Below are 16,824 nucleotides of genomic sequence, written 5' to 3' on the forward strand. Positions count from 1 at the left end.
TAAGGAAAAATAGGAAAGAGGTGAAATATAAGCTGGTTTAAGGGGGGTTAAACGTTTGAATGAAACATGTGGAACCTGAGCGATCGGCAGAGAGGATAGTCCGATTGCACAGGAGTCACTCTTTCTTTTAAAATCATTGAATAAATGCATCGTGCATGCAAATGATTCTCTGGCTGTTGTGAACCGGAGGGGCATTGTCTGATCAGGAAAAATATCAACAGGAAGCTTGACTTAATTCAGGAGAGCCAGCATGGATTTGTAAAACGCGAGATCGTGTTTGTTAATCTGCTTGAATGTTTTGATGAAGTAAACAATGAAGGTTAATGGAAGGAATACAATGGGTTATTATCTATATGGATTTTAAGAAAGTGTTCGACATGTATCTAATAAAAGTCTACCCGACAAAGTTGGAATAGGAGGGTCAATGTCAGCTTGGATTAAAAAACGTGTGGTGGTCAATGGTTGTTGTTTCAGACTGGAGGGTGGTGGAAGCCCAAGGGATGGTGCTGGGTCATTTTTTTTCTCTCTCTGAGATATTGTAAGTAAAAGTTTAATATTTGTGGAAGATACCAAACTTGTAATTGTGCTAAACTGTGGTGTCGACGACAATCGACTGCAACAGGAAATGGCTAAACCAGCAGAATAGATGGGCCAGTGGCAGATTGAATTTTGTAGAGAAGCTTCAGGAGATGCATTTTAACGGAAGTAATAAAGAGTGGTAGATTTAACGGCAAAGCTCGAAGGATGTACAGGAAGAGAAGGGTTCATGTGCTTACATCTTTGAAGGTGGCAGGACTCATTGAGGAAGTAATCAGCACAGCATAAAGGACACAAAAACAAAAATTGCTGGAAAAACTCAGCAGGTCTGACAGCATCTGCGGAAAGACAGAGTTAACATTTCGAGTTTGTATGATTCTTCATCAGAAGGTGCTGTCAGATCTGCTGAGTTTTTCCAGCAATTTTTGTTTTTGTTTCAGATTTCCAGCATCCGCAGTATTTTGCTTTTGTCACAGCACATAGGATCTTGGGCTTCATGAGCAGAGGTGTTGAGTGCAAAAGCAGCAAAGTTCTACTCAGCCTTTAGAAAGCTCTGGTTAGGGCACAACTAGAGCATTGCAGCCAGTTCTGGTGACCACACTTTATGGAGGATGTGAGGGCCCTTGCCAAGCCGCAGAGGAGGTTTATTAGAATGTTGCCGGGGATGAGGGATTTCAGCTACCATGTTAGAATGGAGAAGCTGCAGTTGTTCCCCTTGGAGGAAAGAAGGTTGAAGGAAGGCTTGTTAGAGATCCACAAGATTATGACATTTCTATAAGATGTGTAAAGAAAAGCTATTCCCATTTGTTGTTTGCATGAGGACTAGGGGACACAGATTTATGGTTTTGGGAAAGAGATGCAGTGGAGGTTTGAGGAAGAACCTTTTTATGTAATGTGTGGTGATGACCATGGAACCCGTTGTCAATGTGGGTGCTGGAGGTGGAAGTGAAGGATGATTTCAAAAGGAATTTGAATGGGCACTTGAGGGAAATAAACTTCCAGGGCTATGAAACTGAGGAGGGAATTGGACTGGTTGAATTGCGCTATAGAGAGCCAGTCAGTATTCTATGGGCCAAATGGTCTCCTTTTATGCCACAAGGATTCTATATGCATAAATCTTTGAAACTGGAGGAATAAGTTGAGAAGGGGGCAGTAACAAAGTGGTAATGTTACTGCATTAGTAATGTAGAGGTTTGGACTAATGCATCGGGACACAAGTAGGATAATCAAGTCACAATGCTGTTGTTTAGGTGGATTGCCTTGAATCTTGCAGCCACATCATTCACAATATGATGAACAGCCTGATCCAGGTAGCCACAGTTGCATGCTGGGGTGGTGTTAATCTTCTTGAATGTTGTTGGAGCCACATGAACCCTCAGGATGTAGATAGCGGGGGATTCAGTGGTGGTAATGCCATTGAATGTCAAGGGGTGATGGTTAGATTCTGCCTTTTTAGAGATGGTCATTGCTTGGCACTTGTGTGACACAAATGTTGCCACTTATCAGTCCAAGCTGAATGTTGTTCAGGTTTTGCTGCATATGGACGTGGACTATTTCAGTATCTGAGGAGTTGCGAATGGTACTGAACATTGTGTAATCATCATCAAGCATCCCCACTTCTGACCTTATGATGGAGGGAAGGTCATTGATGAAGCAGCTGAAGATGGTTGTGTCTAGGACACTACCCTAAGGAACTCCTGCAGCGACGTCCTTGGACTGTGTTGATTGACTTCCGACATCCATAACTATTTTCCTTTTGTGCTAGGAATGTCTCATTGCTAAACTAACAATGTCTGCACTGATTTGGCCATGTTCATCACATGGCTGATGACCATACACCCAAAGATCTTCTATACAGTGAACTGGTCACTGGGTCATGACCTGCAAGGCGTCCATGCTTACATGGACCCCTGCCTGCATGGACCCCTGCAAATGAGATATGAAAATGGTGGACATTGAGACTGAGAACTGGGACATTGACACCGGTGGCTCTGACCTCTGGAGGCTGACTGTTTGCAGGGATTGGAAGAGGCGAGCAAAATCGGAAAGTTCAGCTGGTCAAGAAGAGGTGGGGGAAACCATCGTCTTATGAGATGGAAGGCTACCAGGAAGCACTATACAACATGATGGAGGGTGTCCTCAGTGTGAAGATGGGACTTCACCTCGTCAAGGATTGTGTGGTGGTCACTCCTAGGAATGCTGTCATGGACAGGTGCATCTGTGAGGGAAATTGGTGAAGGAGTTTTTAATATGTTTTTCCCCTCTTGTTGGTTCTCACCACTTGCCACAGGTTGAATCTGGCAGATGCGCCCTTCAGACCTCGGCTAACACAGTAATGTGGTAATTCGGTAACTTGGCTGACGGCTCAGTAGTAATGCTACCAAGCCCATTGTGGTGATGGTCATTGAAGTAGATTCTACACCCTTGTTACCCTCAGTTCTTCTTCCATCAATATGGAGGAGAACCAATTCATTAGTTGAGGGAGGGCAACATGTGGTAATCAGCAGGAGGCTTCCTTGCCCATGCTTGACCTGATGTCATGAGATTTCATGAGTTCTGGAGTCAATGTTGAGGACTCTTAGGGTCACCCCCTCCCTCCTGCCTGTGTATCATTGCCTCCTCTGTGTCTTCTGGTGCCTAGGTCGATGCTAGGCCATTTCAGAGGACACTTAAGTCAACCACATTGCTGTGGATCTGGATTCACATCTATGCCAGACAGGATAAGGATGACAGATTTCCCTCCCTGAAGGACATCAGTGAACCAGATGGATTTCCCCATGGCAATCTAGTAATTTATTGATCAGCGTTACTAAGACTAGTCGTTTGTTGTTGTCCAGATTTGCAAATTAATGGAATCTAAATTCTTGTCATGTTGGGATTTGAACTCATATCTTCAGAGGACTAATCGAGGCCTCTGGATTACTAGCCCAGTAACATTGCCACTATGCTACTATTCCCTGAGGTCCTATACCCCTAGCTCTGCCAAAAATAATTAAGCCAGTGATTGCCTTGTAAGAAACACAGAAAAACCATATTACGCCCCCATGTGAAAATGTGTTGAATCTTGTGTTTGTGTGTGTGTGTGTGTGTGTGTGTGTACAATGATAAATAGATATCTGTCTGTGGACACTTGCTTAGGATCCATACTGAATGACAGCATGCTTGAGGTCGACATACCAGTGTAGTATTGACGGGATCGCTGCACTGTTCGAGGTACCGTCTTTCAGATAGACATTAAGCTAAGGTCCTGTTTTGCCTCTGGACAAAAAAAAAATCCTCATGACACTATTTTGTAAAAGAACTGGGGTGTTGTGAGGCCCTGGTCAATATTTATCCCACAATCAAAATCACTAAAATAAACCTGATTATCTGATCATTATCACATTATTTGTGTGTGGTAGCTTAGCTGTCGTGTTTCATACATTCGAACAGTTACCACACTTGAAATGTAATTCATTGGCTGTAAAATGCTTTGGGACATCGTAGGGTTGTGAAAGGCTAGACTTTTTATTTTTAAACATCTCATCACAGTCTCTAATATACTTTAACTTCTAACTTTGTAGATAGCGAATTAAATAGCTTCACAAGGATTTTTCCATCTTGACTGAAACTTCCCCCAGACAGAATGTGCTGCTTACTCCAATTGACCATTGCACTCGGTTACTTCATACAACTTATCACAGGTAAGCGGTGTTTCCTGGGGTAAATTTGAAAGGTTTTGCTTTTTGGAGTTATTTAGACTGCCACCATTTCATTTTCTGATGTGTGCGGAGTTGGTGCTTAGAGAAATATTGAATTAAACAGGATGCTGCTGTCAAGCCAAAAAGACATTCTGTCGATGTTGAGTAATGTGGTATACGAATTTCAATGCCGGTGTGATGCCAGGTATGTAGGCTGCACATCCTCAACCACGTATCAAACAGCATGCCCCTTCAGCTTGCAAAACTCAAAACATAAGCTGGAATTTGCCATTCCCATCATTGGTGGGGGTCATGGTGGGCCAGGACAGGGAATTTGAGGGGATGGGAAAAATCAGGTTCCCGAAATTCCGGTGGGAACTTGCGGTCCCAACTGTTATGGCAGGTTGCCTTTCCCACTGAAGGCCAACGGGAACCCGATTAGTATAACATTAATAGAATTAAAATGAGCACCTGAATTCTCCTCTCTGCCCCCACAAACCCAACCCCAACCCCCCAGCACATCAGCTGAGTTTACACTATTGCGAAACATGACCGGAAGGAATTACTGGTAAGTCCCAGCTTAAACGAGATTTATGAGCCACTGTCGTGAGAGTCTCCGGACTGGTGGAGGGTACAGGTGAATGTTGTGACGCCTCTGCAGGTGAAAATTCATTGTCTTCATCCTCGCCTGAGGTCCGCTGTGAGCTGGGGCTCCTTTCAGCTGCAGGGTCTGGCCTCACCATCTTCCTGCTGGCACCCGTAATGGAAGGAGGAGAGAATGAGTGACTGAAGAGGCTGCACAGAGCCTCACCCTCAGGTTTTGAGTTGCAGAGATTAAGCACGCATCCTCACTGGATGGTTGGGGGAGGCCGGTCTCACCTTCACCACAGGCATGGTCACAGTCCTCCCCTGGCAGCTTGGCAGCCCACTGTTCACACTGTTTGAGGGGGTGGATTTCGGCCATGCCCCCTCCTGTCTTCTCCCTCCCGTGCGTGTGCACTGTCTTCTCCTGTGTAAAGGTAGGAGATGGCTTGTGAGCACCTTCTGCTGCAAGTGCAGGTCACACGCTAATCCTGTGCCTAATGAGTGGCCTTGTGAGTCCCGAAAGATTGTCCACCATGTGCAAGGCACGAGTGGGGTGCCTGGGGAATACTGTCCACTTGTCTGGATAAGTGTAGCTCCAACAGCATTGCGGAAGCTGGAGACCATGCAGGACAATGCAGGCCACTTAAGTGACACCCCATCCAGCACCCTCAACATTCAGTCCCTCCACCACTGACCCATTGGCAATTGTGTGTTCCATATGAAAGATGCTCTGCTACTAGTGCCCAAGGGTACTTTGGCAGCACCCTCCAGACCCGCGAACTCCAGCAGCTAGAAGGACAAAGGCAATAGAGGCCTGGCATCAGCAGCATCTGCAAGTTGCCTTCTACGACAAACACCGGCCCCACACAATTTGTGGCAGCAACCCACAGTTGCCTCCCTACTAGCAGACCACATGGACTGCAGTGGGGCTATGAGGCGGCACCCAGCACCTTACAAAGAGTTTTTATACATGAGTGGCACGGATACTGGCCTTGCCATTGATACCCATGTCCCAGGACCGATTCCGTGAGGTCAGTATGGGGAGTAGAGGGTTCAGTTACCCTGGCTGTGTGGATTAGGTCATTCACTTTCTGCACTTCAGGGCAGTCCTCCTCTGTAGTGAGGTGATTGGGCCTCCTCCTTCCATCCCTGGGGAGCAGGACATCCCTCCTGCCCTCCATGGCCTGGAGGAGAGTCTCCAGTGAGGCATCACTGAAGCTTGCGGCTGGTGCCCGCTGCTTCCTGGATGACGCGTCAGTGTTGGAGAGTCCTGGCGTGGTGCAAGAATGAATGTCTAGGTGCTTTTCAAATATGGCGCCCGGACATGACGGCAGGACACCTGACTTCCTGTCCCCCTGACCAAGCAATTCAGTGTCAAACCCCCAGCTGCATAATTTAATGATGTGAGAAGTGCACAATTCAGCATGCTCACCTGCCCTGCTCTCCAGTGGGAGTCCCTCCGGGTTTCTGCTCCAGCCACCGGACTTAGGCCCGGAGCAGTAAATCTTGGCCATAGTGTTGAACATTAGATGTGATTCTGCGATTGGACAGCACTTTCTAAACAATCCTGATTGTCCTAAGAATTTCATTGACAACCAATTTAAGTTTAGCAGTTGGGCCTGCATTGTGGCTCACTTACGCATGCTAGAAGCTACATATATTCCCACACAGGGCCCTGACCTTTGCAGACAGAAGGAGCATGTCGTGCATTTGTCAACTAAACAAGAGCTTGGGGGATAGCCATTCCACGGGGCAATGCCTTGATCAATCAGAGTCTACCTGCCTGCTTTGAATTTAAATAAAATTAACCGTTTCCATGACAATGCCTCTACCAATCAGAGCCTACTTGCCAACCAGTCAGTGCTCTATTCCCATGCAGTATAAATTGTTGTTCTCTTTGGTGTTATTGTGAATTGTTCTGATGAGTGCAAGATGAAAAGCTTTAACAGCATGTCTCTTTTTCTCAGCATTACTAAGTCTGTTTCTGAAAATCTCATGGTTATAGAGTTACACAGACAGAAACAGGCCCTTCGACCCATTGTGGCCATGCTGGCCATCAAATACCTATCTATTCTAATCCCATTTTCCAGCACTTGGCCCGTAGTCCTGTACGTTATGGTGTTTCAAGTGCTCATCTAAATACTTCTTAAATGTTGTGAGGGTTCCTGCCTCTACCACCCACTCAGGCAGTGTGTTCCAGATTCCAGGCACCCTCTGGGTGAAAAAGCTTTTCCTCAAATCCCCACTAAACCTATGCCACCTGGTTATTGACACCTCTGCTAAAAAAGTTTCTTCCTATCTACCCTATCTATCCCTCTCGTAATTTTGCATACCACTATCAGGTCTTCCCTCAGCCTTCTCTGCTCCAAGGAAAACGACCCTAGCCTACCCAGTCTCTCTTCATAGCTGAAATGCTCCAGTCCAGGCAACATGCTGGTGAATCTCCTCCAGTGCAATTACATCCCTCCTATAGTGTGGTGACCAGAACTGCACACTGTACTCCAGCTGTGGCCTAAGTAGTGTTTTATACAGCTCCAACAGAAACTCCCTACTCTTATATTCTATGTCTCGGCTAATGAAGGCACGTATCCCATATGCCTTCTTAACCACCTTATCTACCTGTGCTGTTGCCTTCAGGGATTTATGCACATGTAAGCAAGGTCCTTCTGATCCTCTGTACTCCCTAGGGTCCTACCATTCATTGTGTATTCCCTTGCTGTGCTGGTCCTGCCAAATGCATCACCTCACACTTCTCAGGTTTAAATTCCATTTGCCACTTCTCTGGCCATCTTACCAGCCCATCTATATTTTCCTATAGCCTAAGGCTTTCCTCCCCACTATTTATGACACTGCCAATTTTTGTGTCATATACAAACATACTGATCATACCTCCTATACTCACGTCTAAGTCATTAAGTAATGTACACTACAAACAGCAAGGGTCCCAGCACTGATCCCTGAGGTACACCACTTTTCACAGGCCCCCAATCACAAAAACAACCTTAGACCATCACCCTCTGCCTCCTGCCACTATTTGGATCCAATTTGCCAAATTGCCCTGGATCCCATGGGCTCTTACCTTCTTAACCATTCTCCCATGCGGGACCTTGTCAAAAGCCTTGCTGAAGTCCATGTAGATGACATCAACTGCACTACCCTCATCTACACAACTAGTGGCCTCTTCGAAAAATTCAATCAAATTTGTTAGACATGATCTCTCCCTGACAAAGCCATGCTGACTATCCCTGATTAATCCCTGCCTCTCCAAGTGGAGATTAATCCTGCCCCTCAGAATCTTTTCCAATAGTTTCTCTACCACTGATGTTAGACTCACTGGCCTGTAATTACCTGGTTTATCCCAACTACCCTTCTTGAATAATGGTACCACATTCGCTGTCCTCCAGTCGCCTGGCACCTCTCCTGTGGCCTGAGAGGATTTGAATATTAATGTCAGAGCCCCTGCAATCTCCTCCCTTACATCACATAGCAGCCTGGGATACATCTCATCTAGGCCTGGGGATTTATCCACTTTTAAGTCCGCTAAAACTGCTAATACCTCCTCCCTTTCAATGCTAATTTGTTCAAATATATCACAGTCCCCCTCCCTGATTTCTACACCTGCATTGTCCTTCTCCATACACAGAACACAGATTAAAAAATAATAATTTAAAACCTCACCCTTGTCCTCCGGCTCCACGCACAGATTGCCACTTTGGTCCCAAATGGATCCTACTCTTTTCCTGGTTATCCTCTTGCCCTTAATACATTTATAAAATACCTTTGAATTTCCCTTTATCTTGCCTGCCAATGTTTTTTCATGCCCCCTCTTCGCTCTCCTAATTACTTTTTTAAGTACTCCCCTTAACTTTCTATACTCTAGGGCTTCCCTGTTTACAGCCCTCTGTATCTGCCATAAGTATCCTTTTTTTCCTTATCCAGTCCTCTATATCCCTTGATATCCAGGGTTCCCTGGACTTATTTGTACTACACTTCACCTTTACAGGAACATGTTGGTCCTGAACTCTCCCTATTTCCTTTTTGAATGACTCCCACTGGTCTGATGTGGACTTTCCTACAAGTAGTTGCTCCCAGACCACTTTGGCCAGATCCTGTCTTATCATATTGAAATTGGCCTTCCTCCAATTCAGGACCTTTATTTTGGTCCATCTTTGTCCTTTTCCATAACTACCTTAAATCTTACAAAGTTATGCTCACTATCCCTTAAATGCTCCCCCACTGACACTTCTACCTCTTGCCCGGCTTTAATCCCTTAGATTAGGTCCGGTGCCGCCCTGTCTCTTGTAGGACTTTCTACGTGCTGGCTCAAAATGCCCTCCTGGAAGCACTTTAAGAATTCTGCCCCTGCTAAGCCTTTCACACTAAGACTATCCCAGTTAATATTGGGGAAATTGAAATCCCCTATTACCCTAATAGTTTTACACTTCTCTGAGATTTGCCAACATATCTGCTCCTCTATCTCTCCCTGACTGTTTGGAGGCCTATGGTACACTCCCAGCAAAGTGATTGCCCCTTTTTGTTTTACCAGATGGCCTCATTTGAGGAACCTTCTAAGATACCATCCCTCGTTACTGCAATAATTGACTCCTTAATCAATGGTGCAATGCCACCACGTCTTTTACACCCCCCCCACCCCCCATCATGCCTGAAGATTCTACACCCTGAATATTGAGCTGCCAGTCCTGCCCTTCCCTCAACCATGTCTCTGTCATAGCAACAATATCATATTCCCATGTGTTAATGAACACCCTCAATTCATCTGCCTTACTTGTAAAATTCCTTATGTTAAAATAGATGCAACCCAGCCTTGTATTATTCCCTTGTGCCTTAACAGGTCTATATTTGCTCTGCCTTCCAGACTGACTTAGTTTCTCTTCTATACTTTTTGTTTGTTTTTAATTAAAAGACTATTTCCTTTAATACCGGGTATTCATCCGAGTGAGATTAGGAGTAAAATCATGTTGCTTTAATGACATGCGGAGTGTCAGACAACAGGTAAGTAATCCAGCCACCCCCAGAAAGTGAGGACGGCTTCGGTTGCTGAATTCCCAGAGTAGAGGGAGTGTGTGCGACCCTTAATGGAGGAAGTGCCATCAGAAGGTGATCAGATTAATCCCTGAGTTAGTGCTTTCAAACCGTAGGCAAAACACAACCATGTACAGAACAAATGATCAAAAGAGCATTTCTCCAAGGATAATGATTTATTAATGGTTTTAATGAGTTAAGGGTAAACAACCCATGGCAGAAACTGATAGCAATAAAAAGAGGGAGAGAGAGCAGGAGTGAGAGAGAGAAAAAGGAACTGAGAGAGAGAGAGTTGGAGTGAGAGAGAGCACAATAGGGTGGGAATGTGAAAGAATGAGGGTAGGAGTGAGAGAAAGAAGAGGGTGGGAGTGAGAGAGATTGCAGGAGAGGGAGTGCAACTGTATGGAGAGATAGATGATGAGAGTGAGGGGGGAGCTAGAGTATGAAAGTAAGAGAAGGAGCAATTAGGTGGAGGTAGGAGAGCAAGAAGGGGAAGTGAGAAACAGAGGGAGTGATGGAGAGGGATAAGTGAGAGAGAGGGGGAGCGAGAGAGAGGGGAGATTGAGGGAAACAGGTGAAGGCGGAGGGAGAAATGGAGCAGATAGCAAGGAAAAAGAGGGGGAAATGAGAGAGTCAATGGGAGGTCTATCTTACTTGGGTTGTTCACACTGCTGGTGGCTTATCAGAAAACCATGCCTGTAATTTTCTGTCTACTGACCAACCAATATTTGATGGAAAATAATGGACTCTGGCCCTGGGATTTTCCAATCTCTTGCCTGCTGTTATGGCACAGTTGATGGTAAATGCCGAGTTGTTCAAATCCCAAAAGGCAACTTGAAACAATTGCCACAACTTGTTTTGCAATTTGTATATATTTTGAGATGCGTGCCTTGAAATCAGTAGTAATAAGACCACCAAGTCTTATAGGTTTTTACAAAATTAGATTAAACATTTATTAACAAGAAAAATGATTTTTAAACACATATAAATGTCTACAAATTACTACTGTAATAACTTCTAAATCCCCTAATTAATCTAACTCCCAGTTACACTTTCGTAAAGGCAACAGTAAGACATACAGATTTCATTTTTTTTTAATTAATTTTTTTATTTTTTATCATATATATATATTTAATATATTCATTTCCCATCTATTTCTACGATTATTTTAAAAGATTATTTCCATTCATTGTTTTATCCCCACCTTTTAGCCTATTTCGATCCCGTCCCCCCACCCCACCCCCACTAGGGCCATCTGTCACTTGCTCATCCTGCTTTCCACCCTTAATGTCACCATTAGCACATCCTTTAGCTAATATCACCACCGTCAACACCCCTTTGACCTTTTGTTTATGACATCTTTGGCAATCTCTCCTTTGCCTCCACCTAACACTGGCCCTCTACCCAGCTTCACCTGTCCAACCCCCCTTAAACAGCTTATATTTCACCACATTTCTATTTCTCTTTAGTTCTGCTGAAGAGTCATATGGACTTGAAATGTTAACTCTGTTTCTCTCTTCACAGATGCTGTCAGACCTGCTGAGTTTTTCCAGCAATTTTTGTTTTTGTTTCAGATTTCCAGCATCCGCAGTATTTTGCTTTTATCTTAGATTTTGTAAGTCCCAGGCAAAGAAGCATGATTCCCTGAACAATCTAATTCAAAATGAGTTTCCTTAACTTCAGTTCTTTGTAGACAGCAACTTGAGGCTTAGATGCTGAAGGCTTTTCACACTTCTTAGATCTTAGAATTCCTATCCTTACACATAGCCTTCACTCCTTTATACATATTTTCCCCATTGAATGAAAATTCTGATTGTTTCACTATGTCTTTGGACTTTACATTTCTAATAATAATCTCTCATAGTACTAAGTTTACCAGTAATCTTTAGGAAAAATAAACACACTGTTTCTGAACTTCACCTGGCTGGGTGACACATTTCACCACTGCTTTGAAACAATCTAGTGTGGTTTATTTAAAAATGCAAATGTCCTTTCACCCCTTATATTCTGAACTTCCCCCATGTTTACCTACTTAACATTTCAAACCTAGCTTTTCCTAATACATCAAAACCTTCAGACCAGCTGCCTTTAATCCGATTAAGTCTCTCTCTCTCTCTCTCACACACACACACACACACACATACACGCACACATATATAGACACAGCTACCACTATTTTACAATAACCTCCAATAACATTGTTATATCTTCCTGACACTGCTGCTTGTGAGGTCACACCCAGTGATTCAGCACCTGGTAGTGTGCACCATGGACAACACGGCCAATTTCACACTGCCAATGTGAGCTTGTGGACATTATACATTAGGCCCTGCCTCTGTACATGCATCAGTTGTATCATTGACAGTAAAGTGGTGATGATTCAGATAAGCAAAATTTACTCTCAGCTCATAAAGCAATGCTGAACACACATTCCAGATTGCACAGAGGCTGGGGTAATCATTGTTTCTATTTTTCATAGGTCAAACTGAAACTGAAGTTTACTGTGCTCCTGGGAGTTCTGTGCTCTTTCTTGGAGTGAATGAGGATCAAAGGGACCAGGTGAAGGTTTTCCAATGGAAAGTATCCCATGGCAACACAGAGAATGGAACCACAAGTGGAGTGTTGCAGTTTCATGCAGGGGCTATGAAACCTTCCTTAATGAAAAAGTACTCAGGTCGCCTTGAGTTCTTTCCGTTTAATGGGTCATTTATCCTTCATAATTTAACTCCTTCAGATGAGGGACGTTATATTCTTTACATCAATTTATGGAATATCACTGCTCGAGGTGTTCGGCTATGGATAATAGGTATGTTTGCTTCATGGTTTTAAGTAGCGATGATTTGAATTATGGCAAAATACATAACATCACCACTGCCACCCCCACCATCACTGCTGCGTCCCTACTCCACCCTCCCCCCAGCTGACCCACCATTCCTGATGGGTTTGGGTGGTTGAAAAACCTGGTGTAGCAGCTATGGAATTTCCTGAACAGCTGGCCCTGGAACAGTCTGCACCTGGAAAACTGAAGAGGAAAACCTTGATGGTGGAATGTCCCAGGTGTGAAGGTCCAATTCCCTTTAGAAAGCCATTGATTGAGTCTGCCGCACTCCTAGGCAATGAATACCAGATCCTAAATGCTGACTGTGTAAAAAAAAATGTTTTTCCTTATGTCACCATTAGTTCGTTTGTCATTGACCCTAAATCAGTGCTTTCTGGTTCTCAACACTTCAGCCAGTGGGAACTCTTTCTCTCCATCTACTTTGCCTAGATCCATCAGGATATTGAATACATCTGTCAAATCTCTTCTCAATCTACTCCTCTCTAAGGAGATCAGCCACAGCTTTGCCAATCTATCCACTTAACTAGTCTCTCATCTCAAAAAACTGTTTTTGTAAATCTTCCCTTTGTCCTCTCTCAAGCCTTCGAATCTTTTTTAAAGTGCAGTGTGTAGAACTGGACATAATACTCCAGTTGAGGCTGAACCAGTGGTTTCTAAATACCAATTAAATACCAGCTCAATTGACACCTCTTGGCTGTTGCCCACTGTTCCTGGTATTGCTCTCTCTCAAGAACACCAGGACCACGGCTGCAACACAGAGTCACCAAATGATGCTGAGCAGAGGGACCTACATGAACACAGACTCCCTTAACAGCAACTAGTCAATCCAATTCAAAACTGTCATATCACACCGAGGTAATGCATGAATGCAGCTGGATTAGCACGTGAGAAGAAAAATCATTTAAGTATAAAATGAATCCCCATTCTTCTTAACTCACAAATATGAAAATCACCCTTGTGAACCCATGTGTGAGTAATGTAGTGTTTTCTTAAATCTTTTCTGGGTTCTCCCCCCTCACTGCCAGCTATGCTAGAGACAGGCTGCTGACCCTTATGCCTCTTTGCCTGGGATGACTTTGGCAGGTGTTCTCAGGTCGCTGGGGGCCTTGAGGGCTCTGGTATTTTGGGAGTCTCCTGCACAGGGCCAGGAGGCTCAACTGTCACTGCGACACTCTTGAGGCATCTGTACCGGTGGCAGAGAGCCGGAGGAAAGGCTGCCCCCACGAGAAGTGCCCTAAGGGGTGACCCCGATGGCAGCTGCTCATCCACCACCGAGAGGTCCATTTGGCCCTCCCTGCTTGCTTGAGAGGAACAAGAACCAGGCTCCTTGCGTGCCCCCCACCCACCTCTTTCCCTGGCTCTGGGCCCTGGAGCTCAGAGAGAAGGCCATGGAGTGCAGATCAGAATGCATACCCAGTATCCCATCAGTGAGCTGCTGGGGTTGGGCCCCCATGGCAGCCTCTCAATGGAGGAAACCATGTGTTCCGAAGAGGGATCAGCACAGTGCCCATGGCCTAGATGGACTCCTGCACTGTCTGTGCCAGTGTGTGTGCAACCCCTCTGGAATCTCTTCCACACCTGCATGTACCTCGTGCTGTACCTGCAGCATCTGCTGCCTGACGAATGACTCCGGGGGCTTGTCACCAGCCTGGGGCTCAGCATTGCCTCCAGCACTCCTCCGAGTGCCAGATGCCTGCTCTACCTCTTCCTCCGAAAGCTGATCTTGCGACTGTGATGCACAGTCACCAGTGTGTGAATTCCTTAGAGCCGATTCACGCATACCCGCTGAGGAGAGGGTATCTGTGCTGGAGCTAGTTGCTGAGTAAGGATGTGACACCACACCCTCTGGGGCTTCCTCCTCCTTGGAGGTTAGGGTTGGTCCCTCGGGGCTGGGGGCTGCAGCTGCTGATGTTTGCCCCATGGGGGAGGAAAGCAAGGAGAATGAGGGGCATCATCATAATTTGAGGTGAGTTCAAAGAGACACACTTCCTCGAGACACACACTGGGACTGCTGGGGGATAGCAGCCAGCGTTCGAACCTTCGACCCTTCAACATTGAGATACCCATTCCTCCTTGTATTCTGCAAGCCTCCAAGGTCAAAATGCATCAATGCCACCTTCCCGCCAGCGTCCCCAGTTTCCAACACTATCCCTACCCCCACTCCCAACCCCTTCAGCACTTTGTAAGGCAGAGAAATGTGCCCTTGTAATCTCAGCACCTTGGGCTCTTCCTCCAAACTCACCTCGTCCAATGGATTAACCCCATTGCCCCAGGGACTCCTTCTCAATGGTCTGTTATCATTGTTGTAGGTCTTAGCTTAGGTTGCTCTTGGTGTGGATTGATAGAGGCTACTGGAGACAAGGCTGTTGGTAAACTTTGACTTTTATTAAACATTCTTCATTCTTCTCGCTATATATATAGGGCTTAGCACAAGGCTTCACACAGAACTTTACCTCAGCAGGCGCTGTTATGTAATTGTACATCACTGTAGACTGTCTATTTACATACTGAGCATTAACCCTTTACAGTACAAACAGGGGTGAGAATGGCCAGGTTTGCATTTCCACCCCTGGTCCTGGCCTTCCCTCGGGCACCTTTCCTCCTGCAAATATGAAGGGACATTAGGAATGAAGGTGCTGTGCTAAATCATGCCTTCAGGGTTGCGGCCCGCTGGTGGTGCAATAGTCCAATGCATTTCAAAGTGTCGTACAAACTTCTGCTACCAAACAAGTTCTTCTGCTGCAGCTGCCACGGTCCCGTGACCGGGGTGCCTTTGAAATGGGTGACCATGATCGACGTACGGTTTACAGCCTGACCCCTTTTCTACAGGCGTCCCAGTTCTCCTCAGTAGTGGGCCGGCTTCCTGCCGAGCGGCTGTTACTCGGCCACAAAACGTTTAATCCACACACTTCCAGGTCGGACTGGCGGCCACTGATGAACAACACAAAATCCTCCCCTGTCCCCTCCCGCCGACCCCCCCACACCGAGACTTAAGATAAAAGCAAAAAGCTGCAGATGCTGGAAATCTGAAACAAAAACAAAAATAGCTGGAAAAACTCAGCAGGTCTGACAGCATCTGCGGAGAGGAACACAGTTAAGGTTTCGAGTGATATTGCAGCGCTGGATTGAGGGAGAGCTGTACAGTTTGAAGGTATCATTTTGCAGATAGCTTTTCAAACGGAGAGCCGGGTTGCACACTCCAGCGGTTCAGGTGGAGACTGAAGATCCACTTTTGCTTTTCAAAGAGCAGAAAATTCACCTTTTGTCCTGTTCCACTTTCTTCCTATTCCCTCAAAACCACATCCATCACATTCCTGTTTGTGACGAAACTGTGGGCATATTTGCGACCGCGCTCATCACGCAACAACTGCGCTTTGAAAATGACTGTGAAACACTTTGGGATTTCATTTAAAAGGAATTCCTTTACTTAGAGAGTTACTCAAATCTTTTGTCACAAGGAGAGACCATCTTTTAAGAGGGAGCCAGTGGATTTTACAATGTAAACATTTCCAAATATTTATGCGGTGCAATATGCGGGTTTATAGGCGGGAGGTGTGGATGTGTTTTGGATGCAATATGGTGCTGTATAGATGCAAAGTCCTGCAACACGTATTGCAACCATGCTGTACAGGGAGATTTCATTGCAAATGAAGGCTTCAGTATCACAGTTCTTTAACCAGTAATTTTCCCCTGCAGATCAGCTGTCGAAAGCTTCGATATTAAGCAACTCCAGCTCCCTCGCTTCCACCATCAGTCTGACCTGTGATGTTTCTGGAAAACCTCATGGGTATCAATGGCAGAAAGACGGAAAGGAAATCTCTCGGCCTCACCAGCTAATAAACAGGAACAGAAGCCTCATCATCCCGAGCACTAGGAAAGGTGATTGTGGGAAGTACACATGCATCGCAAACAACCCCGTCAGCTTTACACAGGCAGATTACACATTAACTATTCATGGTGAGCTTGATTTACGGATGGTACTTTGAAGGTGAAGTTTGTATCATCTGCTACTGAATGGATTTTCTAAATCAGTCTGTGCAAATCAGCACTGCGGCAGAGAATAAGAGCAGAATTAATACAAACATTTAAATAAATTATAAACAGTTTTGATAAGAGTGAATAGATAAAGACTATTTCCTC

The 16,824-nt window shown here is 45.2% G+C and overlaps 1 long non-coding RNA gene across 1 annotated transcript; it reads left to right on the top strand.

Annotated features, from left to right (window-relative positions):
• Window positions 1-4,099: 4,099 nt before the first annotated feature.
• Window positions 4,100-16,606, top strand: LOC144695357 (uncharacterized). The gene is made up of 3 exons (XR_013579942.1): window positions 4,100-4,220; window positions 12,325-12,651; window positions 16,381-16,606. It is a non-coding gene; the product is annotated as an uncharacterized LOC144695357 (long non-coding RNA).
• Window positions 16,607-16,824: the final 218 nt, after the last annotated feature.

Source organism: Cetorhinus maximus, chromosome 21, assembly GCF_964194155.1.
Source record: "Cetorhinus maximus chromosome 21, sCetMax3.hap1.1, whole genome shotgun sequence".
NCBI lineage: Eukaryota > Metazoa > Chordata > Chondrichthyes > Lamniformes > Cetorhinidae > Cetorhinus > Cetorhinus maximus.